Source organism: Molossus molossus, unplaced genomic scaffold (genome assembly GCF_014108415.1).
Source record: "Molossus molossus isolate mMolMol1 unplaced genomic scaffold, mMolMol1.p scaffold_m16_p_2, whole genome shotgun sequence".
Classification (NCBI taxonomy): domain Eukaryota; kingdom Metazoa; phylum Chordata; class Mammalia; order Chiroptera; family Molossidae; genus Molossus; species Molossus molossus.
In genome coordinates this window covers 17,823,020-17,837,871 of record NW_023425355.1, presented here as the reverse complement: position 1 = coordinate 17,837,871, position 14,852 = coordinate 17,823,020, and positions in this window count along the sequence as shown.

The following is a 14,852-nucleotide window of genomic DNA, read 5'->3' as shown; positions in this document are numbered from 1 at the left end:
AGAATATTTCACTTTTCAACCTGAGAACTCAGCTTAGCAAAATAAAAAGAAAGAAAGAAAGAGAGAGAGAGAGAGAGAGAGAGAGAGAGAGAGAGAAAGAAAGAAAGAAAGAAAGAAAGAAAGAAAGAAAGAAAGAAAGAAAGAAAGAAAGAAAGAAAGAGGGAAAGGGAAAGGGAAAAGGGAAGGGAAAGGAAAAGGGAAAAGGGAAGGGAAAGGGAAGGGAAGGGAAGGAAAGGACTATATAGCTCTCCACATGTTTGGTATCATCACTGTATCTCAAACAATGATGATTATTTTTTTTGGATGTAAATGATTGCCTTTGTGTTACAGGAAATATTAGCTTATAATAGCTAGATAGGTTGCTTATACATGGGACACAAAAAAATCAACGACATCATAAAAATGATCAAAATTTGACATACTTTGTTCATTTGTTATTTGTTAGTCATAGAGTGGCAAAGCTTTTCTTTTACATAGGTGTACTTTATTTGTAAATTTCATTTACAGGACCAATGAACATAGCCTCAAGTCCATTGAGTATTATCAGGAAAAGTTTCACCTTCAGCAACTAAGTCCAATATTACAACAAATCTATAATTTAGGGCTTAATGCATGGGTATGTTTCTTAATTTCTCAATATTTTTATCAATTTTCATTGTTGGAAAATTTATACTTGAATATAGCCTTTTTCTGGATGCCATGTTTGTTGGTATCCTATTGAGCTGTGGTTGGTAAAATTAGTGGTTAACTAATTATAGTTTTGCTCAAACATCTTTTATTTTAAAATTTCAAAGCATTTAAAAGAATAATTCAAAAATCTGTACAACTCTAATGTAAGTATGATAATTGGTCTTTCATTTGGAAATGTAGATAATTTAGAAGAAGAAAGAATCACTTAGCAAACAGCATGGGTAAGAATGATATAACATTACTATAAAAGCATGGATTAGTATGGCTAGAATTTAAAGACAAAGAGGTGGTTTCTAGTTAGGCTTAACAGAGCAAAATGTTAGACTTTGTAGAAGTCTGTTTTATGACTGAGTGGGGAAAAAAACAAAAAGGACTCAGACCAATCTTCAAAGGCATTTTCTAGCTTACACACTCAAATGGTCCAAAAGAAAAATTGGAGATACTTTTTTTTTTGGTTTGTTTGTTTGGTGAACCTTAATAGGATGGAAATTTCTCATAAATCAAATCTTCCACTCTAGTTACCTTGGCTAGTTCCTGGTTATTCAATCAATCAATAATTCATTAACTAAACTACTATATGTAAGCCACTGCTCCTGGTGTTAGGCTAAACTAAAAATGAAAAAGACAGACCTTTTTTAAAATTAGCTATCAGAGTAGATTAGACAAACAATGTATTCATAAATACCGCAAACAAAGTGGAATGTAATAAATTACGCTAGAGAAGAAAAAGATGGGAAACTACCTGAATTCAGATGAAGAAGAAATGATTTCCAGCAGGAGGATAAGACAAAGGGTTGAAGAATGGGAAGATCCACGGGAAACAGTGAAGAGTAATTGAATCGGGGTAACAGTGTAAGCAATACACAGAGGAAGGAAAAGCACAGAGCATATACATTTGCAGTACTTGTATGGTAGCCAGTTGGAAATGACAAGGAGGGAACAGGATCAGGAGCCAAAGCAGAGAGGGGTTTTCTTAAGAACAGAAGAGAAGATACACCTCTGAGAATTGCGCAATAGAGTGAGAATGGCAAGATGTTTGAACTGAAACGAAGAGAGGTCATTGTAAAGAAACCATATGTGTCTTCTCAAAATTATTTTCCATAGAATAGGAAGCAAGGCAATTCATTTGCAGTGTGTGGAAGGAGGATGGTGCTGAGGAGGTGCAGAAAATATCAGGACTAGGTCCTGTGAGTAATATAATACTTAAGATAACTTAACCATTTATTGAAAGTGTTGAGAACCAATACAAGGGGGAATAGAATAAATTTGTACTGAAGCAAACTGACCTGCCCCAAATTGCTGGTTTTTCTCTCTTGTCTTTTTCAATAAATGGCATCAATCAGTTGCTGAAGGTAGACACTTGGGGGTTTTACTGGGCTACTTCCTTTTTCTTTCACCCCCTCTCAACATACCCCACCTAGTTTGAATCTCTTCCCTCTTATTTATTTTATTTTATTTTATTTTATTTTATTTTATTTTATTTTATTTTATTTTATTTTATTTTATTTTATTTGTTGGTATATGCCCTTAGCGGGAACCGAACCGGAGACTCTCTGATCCTCAGGCTGATGCTCCAACCACTGAGCCAAACTGGCCAGGGTTCTCTTCCCTTTTATTAATTCCCACTGTTATGATCCTAGTCCAGAGCACTAAAAAGGTTTGCTTGCCTTCAATTTAAATATTACTTCTTTTAGGCTGCTTTCTTTAACCATCCTGTCCAAGTCCCTTTCAAAACATTTCCTTCACACACTCCACTGTCTGGAAACATTACCCCTGCAGTGGCATGCTTCCTATCCTTGGTCTGAAAATCATCATTTACACACTGGCAAGAGGAATCCACAGAGGTTCTCATCTTTCCTGGTGACACCAGTCATCTGATGGCCTCCAAACACAAAAGTGAAAATCCCAGAGCAAAGATGTCTGCCTGGAAGGAACCCTCATCCACCCTTCCCCATGAAGATTCACAACCTTACCACTATTTGGCTTTAGAAACCATCAGGATTAATCCCACCATATCTTTCTTATCAATTTACATCAATCAGTCCAAGAAGTTCGAGATTTTCAGGTTTCTTCTCTCCACTCAGACTCTTATCTTTATAGTTCTCTCACTTCCCGTAATCTGCCCCTATCGCCTCCATTCCCAGACCCACTCCTTGTGTTCTGTGGATTGTCGAATTTCTATGTCCCCAACCTCTGTTATAAATGTTTCACTCATTTCCTTCCTTGGAACAGTTCCTGCTGGGTTTAGTTTCAATTGCAAATCTCTCAAGTGGTGAAGTTTGTTTATTCGTTGCCAGAAATTGATTTGTTTTCTCCCTTTTTCTTTTTAAAATTTACTTTTCTTTATTGATTTTAGAGAGAGGAAGGGAGAGGGAGAGAGAGAGAGAAACATCGATGAGAGAGAACATCGATTGGCCGCCTCCTGCATGCCCCTCACTGGGGATCAGACCCACAACCTGGGCATGTGCCCTGACCAGGAATCAAACTAGTGACCTCTTGGTGCATGGGTTGATGCTCAACCACTGAGCCACACCAGCCGGGCTCTTCCTTTTTTCTTATTGCCAAATTCCATGTCATTGTTCTTTTCATAACCTCTCTTCTAGATTGAGAACACCAGCCTATTTCAACAATTATCCCTTCCTTATTGCAGATACCCATTGTATTCATTTCCTAGAAATTCTATAAAATGCACCAACAAATGAATGGCTTAAATAGCATCCATTTAATGTGTTTGAGTTCTAGAGACTAGAAGTCTAAGTCAACATGTAAGCAGGGTTATGATCTCTTTGAAGCCTATAGAAAAGAATCCTTCTTCATTTCTTCTGTCTTCTGGTGTTTTCTAACAATTCTTGGCATTGCTTGGGTTATAGAAGCATCACTCTGATCTCCTCTGCTTTCTTCAAATAGTCATCCTCTCCCTATGTGTATCTTTCTCCTCTTTTTAGTAGGACCCCAGTTGTATAGTATTAAGGACCCACCTTACTCCTATATGACCTCTTCTTTACTTAACTATTTCAGATAAAGTAATATATTGCAGTGATGAGGGTTAGGACTAGAACATATATTTTGGGAAGACAAAATTTCATCAATAATATTCACTTTCCTTATCTCTTGAATATTTTATTCTTTGTCTCTCTAGCACTACCCTTGATCCTTAGTAATTTTATTATCCTTGTGCATGATCCTTTAAATCTTCTGTCCTTTGAATTTCTTAACCTCTTCTTCTCCAATAAATTTTCACTTCATCTTAACTCAGTCTGTTATTCTTATTGTCAAATCCAAGCATGTGTCATCATCAATAACTATACCTCTCTGTTAACCTTGGCTTTATACATCCTAGTCTCTGATTAATAAATCCAGTTTTTCTAACTCACTCTTCCTAATATCCAAGAGACAATAATTACACAACTCTACTAGGATTTATAATCTGTTGGTATGACCACCTTTTCACTTTCTCTCACATCATCTCATGTTCTCACTTCTTTCCTCCCTGGGGTAAATTGCATAGTTGAGTACTGTAATCACTTTTTAGCATACCCAGTTCTTATTCTACTCTCTCTTTTGTGTTATTAACTTCATATAACTACAACCCTGGATGGACCTCTCTACTCGTTATTATAGCTGCAAACTCAACTGGAGAAAAACCAATAAAAACACTGATAGAACTATTTTAAATTTATAATAATGAATTTGACTGGGTTTTTAACACTTCATATTAATCATCCTATGTTTCTCTGGTCTATTCACTCTCCTACATTTCTAGGCAACTATTTCACACATTCTCTTGTGACAAGCCTCCAACACTGCTCCCACATCACTCTCAGCTAATGTCCCTGGTTCATAATACACTAAGCAAACAGAAACAATCAGAGAAAAATATTCACCAATTCCCAATACACCTATCAACTTAACTACATGTGAATTGTTCCACTCTACTGTTGTATTTTACTGTGGATGAACTGTGGATGTTTCTAGCAAATGCCACCACTTATTGCTTACTTATTTAATCCCAAACACTGTTGATTATTTAAGGCCATCAAGTCCACGATTTCTTCCTCCCTCCCACATTATATACATTTTTTTCTTTATTAATTTTTATAGAGAGAGGAAGGTAGAGAGAGAGAGAGAGAGAGATAGAAACATCAATGAGAAAGTACATCAATTGGCCACCTCCTTCATGCCCCCCAGTGGGGATTGGGTCCACAACCTGGGCACGTGTCCTGACCTGGAATTAAACCAGTGACCTCTTGGTTCATGGGTCATGCTCAGCCACTGAGCCACACCAGCCAGGCTACATTTTTATTTTCTATCATACTATTTATTTATTTATTTATTTATTTATTTATTTATTTATTTTTTTTATTTATTTATTTTATTTTTTTATCCCTACCCAAGGACATCTTTGCATTTATCTTTAGCTAGAGTGGGAGAGAAAGGGAGGAAGAGAGAGAAACATTGATGTTATCAACTCTTTATATTAACACTCAATTTAGTTATTTATTCCCCGACTTCTAAAACAATGTATTTTTTATGGTAATTGCTCAATACATGTATTTTAGAATACATGGATAGGTAGATTTCTCAATAAATCTGAATTTTTTGATGTGATAGAAAGTTTTTGGTCAAGAACGCTTGTATGTGTGTGTGTGTGTGGGGGGGGGGTATTGATTTAGTGATTGCATCCAGATCAGAATCAGCAATGATATCTGGAAGAAACAGTTATGTTCATAACCCAAACTCACAGATCTTTAATGCCATTTACAAAAATAATTGCTAAAATTTACTCATTTCTTTTTTCTGTCTCTTGTATAGTGAACTCAAAACAATGTAGAAAATACTTGAGAGGAGGAAAGAAAGAGTGTAAGGGTAATATATAAATGAGATAGTATACTGCCATCTTATTGAGAATTGGCAGTAATTGAATCTAGCACAGAGAAATGAACTTGCTTTGTCAAGAATCAACACTTGAAGCCAAATATTTTGATGATAAAATTCTGTTGTTTACAAAATAGATTCCTTAAATGTGAACTCACTTGTAGTAATATTATCATCATTTGATAATTCTAACACAATTATGTGGGATTTAATATGAATGAATATTGGCTATCTGTCTCCTTTCATCCCAATATACTCTTTATTACTAGTGTAGTTTGTGATTTCTTTGAAATTTATTTTTGAATCTTTGAAAACAAAGCAATATGTTATTTTAAGAGACCAAAATTTATATTTAGAAGGACAACTTTATTAGTAACTATTCTGATTAAACCTGTTATCATTGGTAATTCCTTATCATTACTTATTAATGCGATCCTTTCAAAGGCGTGTCTTCTATAATGGAACGTGACAGATAAAAGTACACTAAAGAGCTCATTTTGATGATACCAGGTTAGGGAGTTTTTATATTCAGTGATGAAGGAAGTTGTTGACTTCCTAAAGAGACATGAGTTATTTATTGTGATTGAAGAGAAAAATAGAATGGCTTCTTGCAGTCTCTGTAGGGCAAGTTATTTTTAAGGGATAGCCAGAGGCTACCTGATCTGCTCTGGATAAAAATAATTTTAGATAACAACAATTTAAAAATATAGAAAATCTACAACATCATTTTAAAAATCTATTTTTCACACCTTGAGTCTATGCAAAATTTAAGTTCAGAAAAGAAATTTTAACACTTTGCTTATAATAGAAATTTGTCAGCATTTAGATTAGCATGACTATTTTTATACAATGAAGGGATCATTGTTGAGATAATGTACAAGAAGTACTATTGTTAGGAATAAATAGCAATGCTACCAAAAGCCACACACATCACAAGGAGGCAATGATGAATCTGCTGAGCATCTCAGTCCCAGATGTCCCATAAACACTGCTCTGCTTTGTATTCAGAAAATACAGTAGGCTGCCAGTGAGTTTATTATAGCTTTTGAAGATATAGGAGAATAAGGGTCAGTGATATTTATCACTTCTGTTTTAGCATAACAGCAACATAACTGTCCTTATGCCACTTGTAATCATAATTTAATTTAAAATGTATATAGCCAAACACTTATTGATGACACTATTAACAGTGCTTTGACTGAACCATTTTTGGAAGCTACATTTCTTACACCATCAAGTGGGGTGATTAAAACAGATTTTTCCCCTAGAACACAAGTACTTTTAATTTTTTTTGGCAGATATATTTATATCAGAGAATTTCAAAATATATATTTATATAAGTAGCAGATTAGCATGTATAGTTCTTCTTACATCAATATCCAAACCCCAGAGGTGATTTAAAGAGAATCTTGGGCCTGGCCAGTGTGGCTCAGTGGTTTAGTTCTGTCCCATGCACCAAGAGATGGCCGGTTCGATTCCCTATCAGGGCACATGTCCAGGTTGTGGGCCCGATCCCCAGTGGGGGCATGTAGGAGGTGGCCAGTCGATGCTCTCTTTCATCAATGTTTCTATCTCTCTCTTGCTCTCCCTTACTCTCTCTCTAAAAATTAAAGAGAATCTTGGAATATAAAATGCAATGTCATTATCAATATTGTAATGATATGTGAGTAAGGGTATTGTTTATGGTCTATGCAAAGAGGGATACTAATAGACACTCATAAAGTAATTTTAGTATTAGAGGTGGGCATGTACATGTATGGGTATATATATATATATACACACACACACTTAATATTTATGCTTATATAATGAGTAACACTACATTTGATACATAGCAAGCATTTGTTAAACATCATTATTTGTGATGAAACAGAGATTATCAGAGCTCTTACAGTAAAAGAGAAATCATAGCTTTATATGTGACACCAAATCTGGATTAAAAAAATTTTCAGCCTTGGCCAGTTTGGTTCAGTGGTTGGAGTGTCAGCCTGTGGACCAGAGAATCCCGAGTTCAGTTCCCGCTAGGCCCTGGCGGCTAGGGGCACGTAACAAAAAAAAAAAATTTTTTTTTTCAATTGTCTGTTTACTACTAACTATTTTCCTCTTTATTGTGCTCCAAATGCTGATGCATTGACAGCATTTGCAAAACAATTACTTGAATAAAGTAATTATTATTACTGAATAATACAGATTCACTTGGCCCCAACTGCCTTAGGGGCCATAAGTCAGGGGTGTAACTGAAAGTTTCAGCTGTCACTTTTATCCCCTTGGCCCCTAGCTCTGCTTTGGCCTTCTTCTGGGCTCCATCACACTTGTTATGGCCAATTGCAAGGGGTAAGTCTCACTTGGAAAAGAGAAATATCTGAACTTTTTGAGGGTTATTCTATATGAGATCTGTACTAACGCAGATAAACTTCAAATACTGTTACAGTACTTGAGTTACCGTCGGTGATAAATTGGATCCAGTAGTTCCACAGACCTTAACTGTGATTATTTCCCAGGTATCCAAATGTCAAGTGGGGATATATCAACTCAGCAGATGGCATAAACTTTACATTGGTTCTGGAGTAAATGCTTTTGTGGCAGGAAGGGTTCAAGTGAAAGCCTTGAAATTGTTCCACTCCAAGAGCACACACCAAGAAGGAAAATCAGAAGCAATACCAACATGTTGGAGGAATTGTGCAGGTTAAAAATCATCATCAAATACTTTTAGGATATAGAGACAGTGCGTTCCTCTATTATCTCTTTTCAGTTCAATAGACTGTTCCCTGAAAAAGCCAGATGAATCATGAGAGATGATGACAGATTGCCACACACAATGGTAGCTTCCATTACAGATGCTGAGCCAAATAGGATACGTTCACTGGAGGATATAAACATGGACCCCACAACTGGGACCACATTTGCAAAACAGTTACAACTGGGACCATCATAGACACTGAGCAGCATCTATGGTAGATAAGGAGACATCGTGGTATCTTTGACAAACCCCCCAAAAAATGTATTAGGACAGCCTTGTATTGTTCTGGAACAAGGCTATGCTTTCCACAGGAGATTTACTTTCCATTTGAAAAGCAGCCTCTGTGTGCTCCTGGGTCAGTGATGGAGACTGAGCACCCAATCATGGAACATCAACTGTCAGTTATGAACAGACTAACCATAACCCAAGATATAGTAGGCACAACAGCAATCTGTCAAATGATGGAAATAACACATTCAGGACCAGCCTAGAGTAGGTCTGAAAAGCATGAGTACATTATATGAACTGATGACCCCCGATCATGTTATATACCTCCAGTACATGAAATCCTCTCCTTCAGCCCAAACTAATGGCTTCACAGAAAATTCCCTGCAAATGCCCAAGGGAAGCAGAAAAAACTCAAGCTCTATTCTCAGGTGGCTCAGTGGGATATGATAAGACTAGCTGTAAATGGACCACTGTATGTTATGTTCACACTCATTGGTAAAAGGAGATCTTCCCAGTGTGTGGACCTGTGAGCAGTACTTTTTTACTCCAAGTTGTCCCCTTCGTATGGAAAAGGTAGTCTGAACTATGAACATAACACTGACTATGAAAACATGACAAAGGAATTGGCTAATTGATGAGGAATTTATAAGACTACAAGATTATGGACAAAATAGTCTAGGGAGGAGGTATCTTTTTTATTTTTTATTTTCTTTATTGATTTTTCTTATTAGAGAGAGAGAGAGAGGAAGGGACAGGGAGAGAGAGAGAAACATCGATGAGAGAGAACATTGATTGGCCACCTCCTGCATGCTCCCCACTGGGGATTTGGTCCGTAGCCTAGGCATGTGCCTTGACCAGGAATCAAACTGGTGACTGCTTGTTGCATGGGTTGCTGCTCAACCACTCAGCCACACCAGCTGGGCAAGGGAAGAGATATCTTATATTCTCACTTGAATCTTTTACTACAGATGAATTTCTAAAAGCAAGTATCCAAGATGGACTGTCCTGGATAATAACCAGGCTCTCTTCACAGGATTCTTTTTTTATTCTCACCTAAGGACATTTTTGCATTTATCTTCAGATAGAGCAGGAGGGAGAGAGGAGGAAGAGAGAAAGAGAAACATCGATGTGAGAGAGACACATCGACTGGCTGCCACCCACACAACCCCAACTGCGGCAGGAGACAAACTGCAACCATGGTATGTGCCCTTAGTGGGAACCAAATCCCAGACTCTCTGGTCTGCAGGCTGATGCTCTATCCACTTAGCTAACTGGCCAGGCATTTTTTTTATCCTTACCCAAGGACATTTTTAAATTTATCTTTAGATAGAGTGGGAGGAAGAGAGGGAGCAAGAGAAAGAGAGAGACATTGGAGTGAGAGAGACACAGGATTCTTAATACTTGCACAATAGACCCTTCAGGAGAGTGGCCACAGTTGCAGAAATGGAGGCTATTATTTTGGGTCCCCTTAACCAAGGCTGAACTTACTACTGCTACTACTGCTACTCAACCTGTCAGTAGCAGAAGCTACAGAATATAAATGCAAACCCACTGTATGCCAATAATTTTACCCATCATAGTTTTCCCACAACCAGTGAAAACATGGATGCAGTGAAAAATGGAAATAACATCTTAGTATTTTTATAAGTTTAACTTTGACTTCACTGACCCCTGAAAAGTTCCTAGCATCCCCTGAGGTCCAGAGGACCACATTTGGAGAAACTTGCCTGTAGATACTACCCAAACTGGATCTTGGGCAAAGGTGAGGACCACTTTTATTTGTTTTCAGAAATTGTTTAAGAAGTTATATTGAATATTGTGGTATCTGGTGTTTCAGAAATTCATTTCTGAGATAAAATTGTGAAGCTTCTCTTTTGTTTTTTCTGTTATTTTCCCCTACTTGCCTTTTATTCTATTCCAAGCCTCTGATCTCTTTTCAAAATACAGAAAATAAATAATCTCAGAACATAATTATAATCAAGGAAAAAAGCAAGGCAGATAATTAAGATTTACCTAGAAATGTACAATAATTAATTCCTACATTTATAGATTCAATAAATATCTTTTTCAGACATCCAAAAAGTGAGTGACTTTTAGAAGATTGAAAACATTGCTTGAGGTTTTTTGCATACAAGTAAATGTATGGTACAATATACATTAATTGCCTCATTTACTCTTCACCACAATTCCATGACTAAGTATGTTCATTAACTCTATTTTACAGATGAGGAAACTGAAGCATGAAGTGGTTGTGTAACTTAATCTAGACTAAAGGTATAATGATTTGGCCAGAGTCATTTTGCTGTAAGTGAAAGAGAGAGAACTAAGATTTGAATGGAATTCATTTGATTCAAATCCTGTGTCCTCTATTTAATACAAATTCCCAATATTTAATAATAGAATAAAATCAGTAAAATAAAATTGTTTTCTTTAACTTCCTCTTTATAAAAACTGAAAGGAAGCAACCAATCAACAGACCAAAAATGTTTTCTAATATGTATTTGTGAAGTAGAATTGAAGTTTAATATCATAAGAGGTTAAATAAAAAAGCAGACTCGACTATCATATGCTGCTTATGTTCTATATTTCAAATAAAAAGATACTCATAGGTGACCACAAAATAATGTAACAATGAAAAAATACATATAGCCCTGGCCAGTTTGGCGTAGCGGTTAGAGCATCGGCTGTGGTCCAGGGAGACCTGGGTTCGGTTCCCACTAAGGGCATGTACCTCAGTTGCAGTTTGTCCCGGGCCCTGGTTGGTCGTGCGGATGGCAGCCACTCCATGTGTCCCTTTCACGTCTATGTTTCTCTCTCTCTCTCTCTTCCTCTCTCTCCCTCCTGCTCTATCTGAACAAAAAATGGAAAAATGTCCTCGGGTAAGGATTAAAAAAAAAAAAGAAGAACTACATATTAAAAAGTTGTGAGCCTATATTAATTTCATAAATAAATATTAGCAAAAAGCTCATGTTCACTATTGACTTATACAATATATCATTATGAAAATATTTAAAAATACTCTCTCAAAAACATTAAATATTTGTATAGTTAATTTTGGTTGCTGAAAAAGACAGCTTTAGTCTTCATGTTCAAGTGAGGTTGTGGCACTTGTAATATTGAGGCTTTAACTTGGGGTTTTATAACACTAGATTTTTAGAACACAGGTGCACTAATGAAGATAGCCACATACTTTAGGAATTCCTGGCCATGCACGGATATGTTCACCTCCCAGCTGGAGAATTAATTTGCTCATGGATAATCTGGTAGCATACACACACAAAATAAAGTGTTTAGTGGGACAATCACTAGATAAAATTTATTCTATCATTTTTGAAGTCAGAAATTTTTTTTAAAAATAATTTTTCTTTATTGATTTCAGAGAGAGAGGAAGGGAGAGGGAAAGACACAGAAACATCGATGAGAGAAAAGCTTGATTGGCTGCCTCCTGCATGCCCCCCACTGGGGATAGGGCCCACAACCTGGGCATATACCCTGACCGGGAATTAAACCAGCAACCTCTTGGTGCATGGGTTGACGTTCAACCACTGAGCCACACCAGCCAGGCAGTCAGGAATTTTTATAATACTTATTTTAAGACATTTAAAACGCTCAGCATTTTTAATCATTTTACATCTTTCTTCTCTTCTACAGAATATAAATGTAAACCCATTGTATGACAAAGGACTCTTACAATAGGGTCCCACTTTTTTCTTATTGATTTTAGATAGAGAGGGAGGGAGAAAGAGACAGAAACCTCTATGAGAGAGAACATTGATTGGCCGCCTCCTGGATGCTCCCCACTGGGGATTGGGCCCCAAACCTGGGCATGTGCCCTGACCAGGAATCGAACTGGCCACCTCTTGGTGCATGGGTTGACGCTCAACCACTGAGCCACACCGTCCCGACTAGTGATGCATTTATTTATTTTTTTAATCCCCACCCGAGGACATTTTTCCATTTTTTGTTCAGATAGAGTGGGAGGGGGAGAAAGAGAGAGAGACAGAGAAACATCGACATGAAAGGGACACATCGAGTGGCTGCCTCCTGCACAACCCAACCAGGGCTGGGGACAAACTGCAACCAAGGTATAAGTCCTTTGCCGGAACCAAACCCAGGTCTCTCTGGACCGCAGGCCAATGCTCTAACGACTGAGCCAAACCGACCAGGGCCAGGGGTGCATTCTTTATGGTAGCTAAACTTCAGAACTCACTGAAGAAGAGAATTCGATTTTCTGTTCCCCTAGGTGTGGAGAAGTGTGTGGGATTATTCTCAACACCCTAAATAAAACCAGGAAATTATTTCAAGGGTGTAGCAATGAATATTTAAGGCACAATTTGTTTTTTGTTTGTTTTGTTTAAGTTTTTTTCTCTTTATTGATTTTAGAGAGAGAGAAAGGGAGAGAGATAGAAACATCGATGAGAGAGAATATCAATTGGCTGCCTCCTGCATGCCCCCCCACTGAGGATTGGGCCCACAACCTGGGCATGTGGCCTGACCAGGAATCGTACTGGCGACCTCTTGGTGCATGGGTCGACACTCAGCCACTGAGCAACACCAGCCGACTAAGGCACAATTTTTTAATAGAATTATATTCTCATCTCGTTATGTGTATTTGAATGGGGTTTGTGTGTATACATGTGTATGAGTGAAAGAGGAAGATACATTTTCCTAATAACCTGAGGATCTGGTCAGTTAGCTTCCCACAACGCCTGAAAACAAACCACTAAATATTTTGCAAAATCTGAGCTGAATATTATAGCAATACCCTTTGAAGAAAAGAATGCAGGTAGTGAGGTCAAAATAGGTTTTCTACTTTTTCCTTAATGAACAGAATTGTACATACATACACTCTTCCTGGATCCCTACAGGAAAGAAAAGGCAGAAGTAATCAAGCAACAGGTGAATGAAATGATGTTGGGTCTATTCAATTCCCTAATTAAAATAGCTTTCTTTGCAGCTTTGCATAGAATCACTCAACTCATTAAGTAGACACTATGATAAATAGAAAACATTTTTGTACCTTTTTTCACCTAGGTTATTTATAATTTAAAAAATACATTTGAACATTTCCTTATACAGCTTTGTTCTTTTTTTTTTTCCAGAACAACTTATTAAACTGAACTAGAATAAGTTCTCAGATACATACTTGCAACTCCATCGTCTTTAATGAGATTTGTTCCTGTTCCATCTCAGATGAATTTTCTTTGTATGCTATTATAACTAAATGAAAGTCTATGCTATGCAAACAATCCTGATTGCGGTTTGACATTAATATTTGCCCTACTTTTAGATCTACAAGATTAAAAAAATGCAGTCATTCAGAACTCATGTTTTGCAAAACCTAATTGGAACTTGAGGCTCAGACTGGAAATTTTATGCTCTCAAATTAGCATTTACTAGGTTTTATTGTGCTTTGCAGCTTGAAAAATGACACCATATGTTTCTGATTGCTTTAGACAACTTTTCAAATGAATGTTGTATAAAATTATTTATGCTTAATTTATTCTCACACTTTTTTAAAATTTAAAAACTTTTACACGAGAGATTGTATTTAAAAATAAACATAAGTCAAAAGCAAAGCAGTTTATATATGATGTGAAACCCTCAACCCTAGAGGTTGAAATGACCTCTAGATTGGTAACACACCACCTTTCATGTACACATAACCAAGAAGAACACAGAATTTTGAAAAAGTAGCAAGAACTATCATTTAAAAGTTACACGTCCTTCTGGGCATTGTGAATTATAGATTATTTCCCCCATTTTTATACTAGAAAACAAGTTCAAAGAGGTTAGTTAGATTGTGCTTACTTCTAACAAATATAAATAAATTTTAATGATTATGTCATATTTTATAAATCCTTCTCATTTCTTTCATATACAAGGTTGATGTTCTATTCTCTCTCTCTTTTTTTAATACTTACCCGAGGACAATTTTGCATTCATTTTCAGATAGACAGGGAGGGAAAGAGGGAGGAAGAGAGAGAGAAACATTGATGTGAGAGAGAAAAATCTACTGGTTGCCACCTACATGACCCCAACCGGGGCTGGGGACAAACTGCAACCGAGGTACGTGCCCTTAGCGGGAACAGAACCTGGGACTCTCTGGACCGCAGGCCATTGTTCTAAACGCTCAGTCAAACCAGCCAGGGCAAGATGTTCTATTCTCAATAAAATGTTCAATCATTAATATTTTTGAACGGTGATTTAAAGCTATCAATTAATCAATTTTAGAGTGATACTATTTAAAATGAAAAGGCACATGTTCCAGATATAAAGAAAATGTTTGGCTGTAACTTGTTAGGATTTATATAGCAAT